At 35.5% G+C, this 10565-nt stretch overlaps 1 protein-coding gene across 5 annotated transcripts in view; it reads left to right on the top strand.

Annotated features, from left to right (window-relative positions):
• The window catches only part of CCDC91 (coiled-coil domain containing 91), a 270185-nt gene that overhangs the window by 74236 nt on the left and 185384 nt on the right, over positions 1 to 10565 (top strand). The window lies entirely within an intron of this gene.

Genomic DNA, 10565 nt, shown 5'->3' with positions numbered 1-10565 from the left:
TAATTTTTTTTGTCAATGCCTATTTCCTAACTGATGGCCATTTTGGTCCAAGCACCACTAATAACTCAAAGCAATGGAATGGCAAACATCAAGAATCCTTTCTTTCAGTATTTGTGTGCCCTTAATTCATCAACTATTGCTGGTTTTGTACCATACACGTTATCTTTTATGTATCCCCATAAAAAAAGTCTAGTGGATAGATTTTCTTTGTTCAAAGCTTAGCATAGTTTCACCCATTATCTCAAATCAGCTAAACCTGAAGGCAGTGAAAATTGAGTTATCAGCTGTTAAAGTGTGTATACATTTCTTTGGGGTATCCTGTGTCCCCTTGAAAAAATGTAGACACACTTTGAATAATTACAAAGGCAGTGTTTGTACTTCAACTGCATTTTCAAACTTCCAGTAGCATTTCAGGATGAATTTCCTTTGTTCAAAGCTTAGTCTGGCTGAAAAGAAAGAAACATCAGTTGAGCTATCAGCTGTTAAAGTGTGTATACATGATTTTGCGACATCCTGTATCCGTTTAAGTTATTGATGCACCTCTGATCACAGAGTTGTTTTTCTTTTCTAAATTATACCTTTATAATCAATAAAATGAGTATTAATCAAGGCAATATAAGCCAACTGTGTGTGGGTTTTTGTTGTTGTTGTCAATTATAGATGTAGGATTATATTGCAGTTAATTGTCTTTTTTTTTTGGTGAGTTAAATACTGAATATTTTAAACTTCACATGATTTCCCTTAAATGAGCAGTTTATAAAGCTTCATTCATGAATTCATTTTTAAAAAGCTTAGGGTTTTACAGCATTGATATTATTTATTAAATTATGTATTATTTTTGCTTGTTTTAGTCTTTTATGCTTTAAAAAAATACGATTTTAGCATTTCACTGCACTCTTTTGTGACACACATTCCTTAGACAAAGGATATCCCCCTGTTTTATTTTTACTTTGAGATCTGCAGGTTGTGTACACAATTTTCCATTTATTTTAACCACATGGTTCATTAATTTTAATAAATATAATGGTAAGAGAGCTTTATTTAAACTACATACTTCTAGATTTGGGTATATAAAATTTCTTGGAGGTAATTCTAAGAGTTTAGTTGTCTAACAGCTGCTGCTGGCTAGTAGGTGGCTAATATCTCTTTTAAATTGTTGGCAAAGAGGATATAATGATGTCCAGCAGAATTTAGAGTTTTATAACATGTAGTTTGCTCAAATTTTGCTTTTGAGTCCCCATTTTTGTTTGTTGGTAGATGGACTTAGAGATCTAATTTTAAGAATATGATGGCATGCCAAGTTTTTTAAAGAATAGTATTTTTATCCTATTGATAAAAAGATGGCCTCCTAGTGTTGAAAACTCTTATGATTGTCCTCCTATATAATAAAGAGCTAATATGAAAATGGTTATCACGCCCTCACGCTGTAACGGCTCAGACACTCAACACTGGGGAGAGAGAAATGGAGATCAGTCAGGCACAAATGAGCTCATGAGAGAGGAATGGGGACAAGCCAGGCACAAATAAGCTCGCGAGAGAGGAATGGGGACCAGATAGTCTACAGCCCGGGAGAGGGACAAGCCGCCTGCCCCGTGGTCCCAGGGGCCTGTGGCTGTGGCCCAGGCAAAGCCACCCACCCATGGTCCTCTGTGAATGCAGCTAGCCTGGATGAAGCTGGCCTGGATCCTGGGTGCCTGCAGCCAGCCGGAGGAGGGAGTCCTGGGTCCCGGGTGTGGGGCAGGACAAAAGCAGTTAGGGGTGATCAGGCTGGTAGGGGAGCAGTTAGGAGCGATCAGGCAGGCAGGCAGAGGGGTTAGGGGTGAACAGGCAGGCAGGCAGACAAGCGGTTAGGAGCTAGCAGTCCCGGATTGCAAGAGGCAGTCAGACATCCCTTGGGAATCCCAGATTGGAGAGGGTGCAAGCCAGGCTGAGGGACCTACCCTCCTGTGCATGAATTTCGTGCACCGGGCCTCTAGTAGTTTATAAAAGCCACATAGATTACCCTGGCTGTTGTAGCTAAGTGGTTAGAGCATTGGTCTGTGCACTCAAGGGTCTTGGGGTCGATTCCCAGTTAAGGGCACGTACCTGTCTTGCATGTTCCATCCCTGGAATAAATATCCTCAGGAGAGGATTAACAACAAAAAACAGCCACATAGATGGATACATATATATAGTATGTAGATGCTGGTTAACTTTGATAGGAATACTTAAATATAGTACTGCATTTTGATATTATCCTATATAATAAAAGCATAATATGTAAATTGACCAAATGGCAGAACGGCCGGTCAGCGGGGGAGCGGGGCTGGTGAGCAGGCGGTGCCAGGCCAGCCAAGGCACGTGCCAGCAGGCATAGGGAAGAGATGGCGATGGGCGAGCAGTGGCAGAAGAGCGATCGGCCTCTCGCCAGCCGGCACCTTCCCCTGATCAGCCCACCGGTCGCCTCCTGGGGGCTGGGGGGGGAGAGGGCCTAAGCCCTCAGTCGGATATCCCCTGAGGTCGCCTGGACTGTGAGAGGGCACAGGCCAGGCTGAGGGCAACCCCTGGTGGCGTGGGGGGGGGAGAGGGCCTAAGCCCTCAGTCAGATATCCCCTGAGGTCACCTGGACTGTGAGAGGGCACAGGCCAGGCTGAGGGGAACCGCCCCCCCACCCCCTGCCCCAGTGCACAAATTATCATGCACCGGGTCTATAGTATTAAATAAACAAGGCATGCGGCCCACTGGCCACAAGTTTGACATTCTTGGTAGATGCTTCAGACATAAATGTGGGCAAAATACCCTGAAGGCTCTAACTTGAACAGTACCATTTGTATACAATGATACTTGTGTAAACTCTGAAAATTATTATGTGGATTTTTATTTCATTTTGATAGGGTGAGTCGGCTTCTGGCAAATGAGACTTACATTGTAATCTACTAATACCTGTCAGTATGTTGCTGTAAAACATTTTTTTTGATGTTTCTATTTTATGATTTAGATAATAGAAAAAGAAGATATTTTAAGTTCAAGAAACGTAGTAATTAAGTCAAAAGTTTTAATATACTTTATAAAAACTTTATAGCAAGAGTGGCATGGACAGATAGAAAGAAAATAGTAAGAATAGTAGAATAAGAGAAGAAAACAGCAATTGAAGAAAGATTAGTACACATAGAAGAGAGAATAGGAAATAATCTTTGTAGCTTAAAGAGAATGGAAATTGTGGTAAGCTTTATATTGAAGATTTAAACAACAAGATGAAAGAAGTAATTGTGAGTTGCATTTTGCTAATATTCACACATTATGATTAGATTTCCTTTGCCATTTGTTTCACTGGAAGGGCAGAAGTAGACTTTCAACTAATTTTGTTTACTTAATTAGTTTTGCTTTCAATTGGTAGTAGAATATAGTAATTTATTTGAGGACTGTTGGTTTTACTTTATTCTTTTAATTGGCATTGTTAAATTATTGTATGTATGCTATTTAGGCATGCTTTTATTTCTTTTTAAGTTTTAATAACTGGTAACTTTAGTGGTTGGTATCATTTATATATGAATTTCATTGAGAAATTTGGTTTTATTAAATTCTTTTTAAATTTTCATCTTCCTTTTCTTTATGCTTTTATTATTAAGTGGTCTATATTTTGTTTCCTTGATTTACATTTTTAATTGTTTGTTTATATACTAGAAAACACACACACAGCCAAACAAACACAAAACTCTGATTTTTTTGTGTTTTTAAATTTTTATTTTTTTAAAATTTGTCATTATTGTTGAAAGTATTATGGATTCCCCCCACTCCCTTTTTCTTCCCCCATTGACCCTCTCCTCCTCACTCCCACCCTCTTCCCGGCCTTCAGAGGAGTTCAGCCGAAGAACTTATATGCATACATGCATGACCCATGAACACAGAAAATAATGCGGTTAACTTGTGTTTCTTTTTTTTTTTATAATGACGTTTTTTACATATATTTTTAGTGATTTCAGAGTGGAAGTGAGGGAGAGTTGGTAACATTAATGATGCCATTGATTGGCTAAGGAAGTGAGGGAGAGTTGGTAACATTAATGATGAGAACCATTGATTGGCTACCTCCTCCATACTCCCTACTGGGGATTGAGCCTGCAACCCAGGATGTGCCCTGACTGGGAATGGAACCATGGCCTCCTGCTTCATAGGTTGATACTCAACCACTGAGCCACACCACCCAGGGTGTTAACTTGTATTTTTAATCATTGTGGAGTAGAGAGTGTGAGCTTTGTAGTCAAATGGATATGGATTTTGATCATGACTTGGCAATCTTCTAGTTGTGACATTATGAACATAATAGCTAAACCTAAAGCAATAGGTTCTTTATTTGGAAAATGGTTGTTATTGTAAGGATCAAATAATTTGGCACACAAACACATTTTGCATAATGCCTGGTACAAAGTTACACTCAGTCAATGACAGTTCTTTCTCCTTTATTTTTTTAGCTTAAATAATTTGAGCTATTCTTAGCTCTAATAGTTTTTTAATGAAAACTATGCACTATCTACATTCAGCACAAGTTTCAGAGTTACCTCCTTCTGGCTCTGTGCATTATCTCTGAGCTCTTATGTATGTGTTGTAGGTAGACATATAACTTCTGTGGTGTCTAGTACAATATTGATTAACTTTCTTCTCCCCTTTGGAAAAATGTTTCACTTCCATTTGCAACTTATTTCAACATTGCTCTACTCCCAATAAATTAGATCTAATTTGACTTTTCCTTTGAACTAGTATAACTTTTGCCTGGTTCCCTTATTGTATGAATAGAAAAAAATACATTTTTCCCATATATTCACTTTATATCTCTATGAGAATCAAATTTTACCTTTTATTTGAGGAGCAGTAATGTATTTTTATGTTACATTTTAAATATTTAATTTTTAAAATAATTTCTATTAAGTGTTTAAATACATCCTCAAGAGAAGATTGGCTTATTAAATGCTTATTACCTGCAAACCCACTGGTATTTTATTTTAATCATTTGATATTTGGGGTGTCCCAATAGTAATATCAACCCTACTAACAATAACAGGTCTTTTCATAATATCTAACTACTAAATACTTTGTTTGCAATACCAGTATGATATTATTAGGGCGAATTTTCTAATGTAAGGAATTGTGTTGTATCATTCATTGCATAGTGTCTTGAATATGTTGTTACTCTGCAATTGTATTTTTAATGAATGAACAGTTAAAGGAGTCCTGAAAGAGTACAAGCATCTTTTCCCTTAAGTGTCTCATCATGTTGTATTGAGTTAAAAATCTTCTTTTAAATTTTAGATATGCTATTTGGATCTTCCAAAATTCTTTCATATTCTTTGTTTTCCATAAATGTGTGATTTCAGTCAATAAGTTATTTTTAAAAATGAATGAGCATTGAATAGTTAAGGTGGGTTCATATAATGACCTGAAAATACCAGTAAATTAAGATAACAGAGGATTTGAGCAAGATGGAATATTCTGAAAGATACTCACCAACCTCTAATGAACCTATGAGATGGGAGAATTCTGAAAAAGAGAGGCAGGGATTGGTTAAGAAAGTGTTTGAATGAAAATTAAAGACCAAAAATATTTTCTAAGTAAAAAGTTGTAAAAATTATTATCATTTTATTGGTGTTATCTTTTTGAATCACTTAACCATTAACAGGGATAAACAGATTTCTTTGTGTATAGTCAAATGCATGGGTGTTTACACCTGTTTCTAGTTTAGACTTTATAAGTGTTATTCTTATGGAAACAAAACAGAGTTGACCACAAGCAGAATTACTGGAAAAAAAATTGCATACTATTTGGAAACTTAGTGTCCTTTGCTTGTCTGGTTTTCTGATGGAGTGGGCTGTTTGTGTTTTAGAAGAGGTCCGTCAATGAAAAATGATACACCCAATGAACTTGAATTACCATTATAATGTTAAAGATGGAAAACTGCCATTAATTGCACTTTAGTAAAAGGCGAAAGATTTATACGATCTGAAGAGAAACCAGAGTATATCATTAATTGCACTTTAGATTAGCATTATAGTTGTAAAGGAGTGTATACTGACCTTGTATCCAAGTGTTAGGAAATCAAAGAATTTTCATTTGAAATGAAGCACACTGTCTCTGTACTCTTGCTTAAGACTGAAAATCCAGCAAACAAATAAGATTTCCAAAGATACAAATTTTGTAAATTTCTACTTCTTAAAAAATTTTTGACTGAGTTTGTTTCTGTTGGGTACATTTGATCTTCTTAGTTTAAAGATTTTGAGCATGAAAACTGACAGCAGTCAACTTTTAATAGATCAAAGAATACTATAGAAGTCTGAAACTTTAAATTGTATCTTCTTGGCTAGATGAGGAGATAATTATATTTTACATATTGGAATTTGTACTTTTCTGTTATTAAGCTTAAATTTCCCCATATATTACAAAAACATATATAAAACATGTATACAGTCGTCTGACTGGAGTAGCTCAGTTGGTTGAGCTTTGTCCTGTACTCTGAAGGTATGCTGGTTCCTTTCCCAGTGAGAGCACATACCTGCATTGTAGGTTCAATTCCTGGGTCAGACTGTCAATGTTTCTCTCTCACATAGATGTCTCTCTCTCTCTCTCTCTCCAAGCATGTCCTCAAATGAGGATTGCAAAAACATGTATACAATAAAAATTATTAATATTTTGGGTCTATATATGTGGACAATATTACTGATGTTGATTTTTTGAGGGTGAGTTTTTGTTATTGGACAGTCACCTAAAATTCATTGAAGATGTGTATATTCCAGCATAATGAAAAACTTAGATAATAACTGGAAAAAATCTTGTTTTCATGTAGACGGTGACACATTTTTATTTTCTCTTTTATTTCATAGCACTACTCATTTGTTTTTTCATTTTATTTTAAAAGTAGGATGTGGATTATGATATATTTAGTAATCATTTATATTATCAAGTCAAACAAATTTCTGAAAATCCCACTGATTTTTCATAAGTTGAAAGCACATGTAAATTATAGTCATTTTAGGTTCAGCATTCCTTATGTCTGAAATAAGAATTGATGTGATAAGCAGGATGTCAGAAAGGCTTCCAACTCCAAATCTTGTTTGCCAGCTAGTATTGATTCTTGACGTCTTCTCACAAAAGCATCATTTCTTTGAGTAAATTTATTGGTCCCTATTAGGTTTTGCGTTAACCTATGCCGCCATCTTGGTTCTCGATTCTCTTAATATTTCTTCAGAGCAAGTTTTGATGTGTGAGAAAACATGGCCCAACATGGCAGTACAACCGGTAAGGGCATTAAACAAGAAGTCTTCAGCATTATTTTTTTAAGCATGTGTAATTATTGTTTCTTTGTTATATTTCAAAATTACACCTGTGAATCTACCATTTAACTTAAGAAATATAACATTATCAATTCTAGTACTCCTCTTCTGTCATTTCCCTCTTGCTTTCTCCTGAGAAGTAACCACTGTCCTAAATATTTATTATTTCCCTGCTTTTGTAAAAATCATTTTTTTTGTATATGTACATATATCTCTAAAGAGTTTGGCTTGTTTATGTGCCTTATAAAATGGGTTAATACTGTGTGAGCTCTCCTGCAATTTACTTTTTACACAAATTTATGTTTCTTTTTTTAAAAAAATACATTTTTATTGATTTCAGAGAGGATGCGAGAGGGAGAGAGGAGAGAAACATCAATGATGAGAGCGAATCATTGATCGACTGCCTCCTTCATGTCCCCTACTGGGAATCAAGCCTGCAACTCGGGCATGTGCTCTGACTGGGAATTGAACCAAGACCTCCTGGTTCATAGGTCGATGCTCAACCACTGAGCCATGCCATCTGGGCTTTAATGTATGTTTCTAAGACTCATCCATGTTGTTGCATATTTATGCAGGAACCTGTAGTTCCTGACTAAAAACTATTCTAATGTATGCACTGCTCATTTAACTATTGGACTGTGGGCATTTTGGCTATTGTCACTTATTTGCTATTTGAAGAGTACTTCTAGGAGTATTCTCATACACGTTTTTAGTAATACCAAGTGTTTCTTTAGCACTTTGCATGGGAAAGACTTTTGTTGATATCAGGTTTTTCCCCTTATGAGTAATTTCTCAAACTCTTGTCTGTTATATATTTTCCCTTTTACCTCTTTCCTCTGATATTTTTTATTTTAACTTATTTAAAAGCTTCAAGAAATGAACAAATAATTTTATATACTCTTTATTCATTTTCTTCAGATGTTAACATTTTACATTTACTTTATTTTTATTATTTTCCCCCCTCTTCCTTATTTTCTTCTTCCTCTTTCTGTTTCAATATTTTTTTAACATTCTTTTTTTTCTTATACTGAGGCCATGCAGTCTAAAATATTGTGTCCGAAAGTAACTTACATTAGTTCCACACATCCTACCCTCCTGCCCCCACACTTGTAATTGTGCTTAAGTTATTCATTTGAAATGTGGTTTAATTCACTTGTTGCTCTTTGTATTTTAGGATTTAACTCCCCTATTTCCCTGCTGGTTTATTTTATTTTTATTTTATTGAATATGTGAAACATTGACATGGTTCTAAAACTCAGAACCATTTTTAAAACAACTACTCAGTGAAGAGATATTTCTCAATATTCATTCCTTCTGCCTGTCCATTTTATTCCACCTATCTGTCTCATTAGTTTTATTTTTTCTGTGTTTCCTTTATGACAAATGAGTAGATTCATGCATCTGCATCTTTTTATTTTTTAACTTTGATTTCATTTTCTATTGATTTTTTTAGAGAGAGTGGAAGGGAGAGGGAGAGACAGAGTGAGTGAAACATTGCTGTGAGAGAGACATTGGCTGCCGCCTGCACGTCCCCTACTGGAGATTGAGCCCGCAACCCAGACATCTGCCCTTGGCCAGAATTGAACCTGGGACCCTTCAGTTCGCAGGCTGACCCTCTATTCGTTGAGCCAAACCAGCTAGGGCTAATTTTTTTTTTTTAGCTCTAATCGGATCAGCTTTTATAAATTATATTTCTGTGGTCATGTATTACACATTTTTAAAAATAGAATTTAAAATTTATTTACTGAGAATTCTGTAGAGGAATTTTATGATTTAAAGACTTCTTCTGTTGTAATTATTATGTTCCATTTGTCATTTAATTTGTATATTTGTATTTTTTGTTCTTTTATTGTTAATCAGTTACCTACTATTTTGTTTACTTTTTTAGACATTCAGAACTTTTTATTAATTAGATCTACTTTTTAAGTTTACTTAGATTTGTATTATCTTTATTGTTTGTATTGTGCTTTCTTTTCCTTTTTGTTTCTATTTAGTTTATGAGTTGGGAATTTAATTCGTTTTTTAAAATTGATGTGTTCTAGTCTATAAATACTTTTCTAAACACTGCTATAAATGTGTCTCATAGATTGATATGTAATGTTTCAATATCATTATTTCCTTTGTCAAAATTGTAATATTTTGACGGGGGAATTAAAATTTTGTGGTTGGGTAGGTAATGGAGTAGGTGAAAAGAGACCTAAAAAGGCTTTCTTTTTTTAATGTTGTCAAATGATCAAAGAAATTTAATGACAGTTTTCTTTTATTGAATATTTACCATGTACCAATCTGGTATAGCCAAGCAGCTTATTTATATTATTTAATTCAAGCTGTATAATGTCATTTTGAGGTACATATTTCCCCATTTTCAGAATACTGAATCAGTGGTTTATATCGATTCGTATTTGCCCAAGGCTACGTAACAAGTAAGTTGTTATTGAAATTAAATTCCATTTCTGACTCTGTAGCTATGGCTTTTACTTAAGCAGTAATATTGTGAGGTCACAGAGGTATTTAACAGCATGGCATAATCAGTAACTGTTAGTAGCACAGTGTGACTGGAACAAAGTCAGCCCTTAGTAGTATCATTTCTGGCTTGGACAAATAGTTCATCGAGATACTATTAACTAAAATGGAAAGTATGAAACAAAGCAGGTTTCTGTAAGATGATGGGTAAGTTTGATGTACCTACTAGGTAGCTACATGGAACTGTCTGGTTGTTAGGTGAATATATGGATCTGGACCTCTGCAGAGTGGAGCTTATAGGTGAAAATTTAAATAATGAGTTTTGAAAGTGGTCAGAATAATGTGAATATTGAGATCAGAACATGAAAAAAACTGAATCTTAAGATTGAGAGGGAACAAGAAAAATTAGTCAAAATGTTAGGAAAAGTCTAGGATAAAGTGGTTCACATGGATAGAGCGTCAGCCTGCGGACTGAAGGGTTCCAGGTTCGATTCCGGTCAGGGGCATGTACCTGGGTTGCGGGCACATCCCCAATAGGAGATGTGCAGGAGGCAGCTGATCGATGTTTCTCTCTCATTGATGTTTCTAACTCTCTCTCTTTTCCTTCCTCTCTGTGAAAAATCAGTGGAATATATTTTAAAAAAACACAACAAAACATTTGGGTATGAAGGTAAAGTGTGATAGGTGGCAGTAGCTAGTGGAAAGTGTGAGGTTGAATTGAGGATGCTTCTCTTGCCCTCTTCCTACTTTCCTCTCTCAGACTGTCTCCCTTTCCCTTCCCTGTATTTATCTCTTTTCTTTGTG

The sequence above is a fragment of the Myotis davidii genome, unplaced genomic scaffold (assembly GCF_000327345.1).
Source record: "Myotis davidii unplaced genomic scaffold, ASM32734v1 scaffold535, whole genome shotgun sequence".
Classification (NCBI taxonomy): Eukaryota; Metazoa; Chordata; class Mammalia; order Chiroptera; family Vespertilionidae; genus Myotis; species Myotis davidii.
This window is presented reverse-complemented; position numbering and strand designations above follow the sequence as displayed.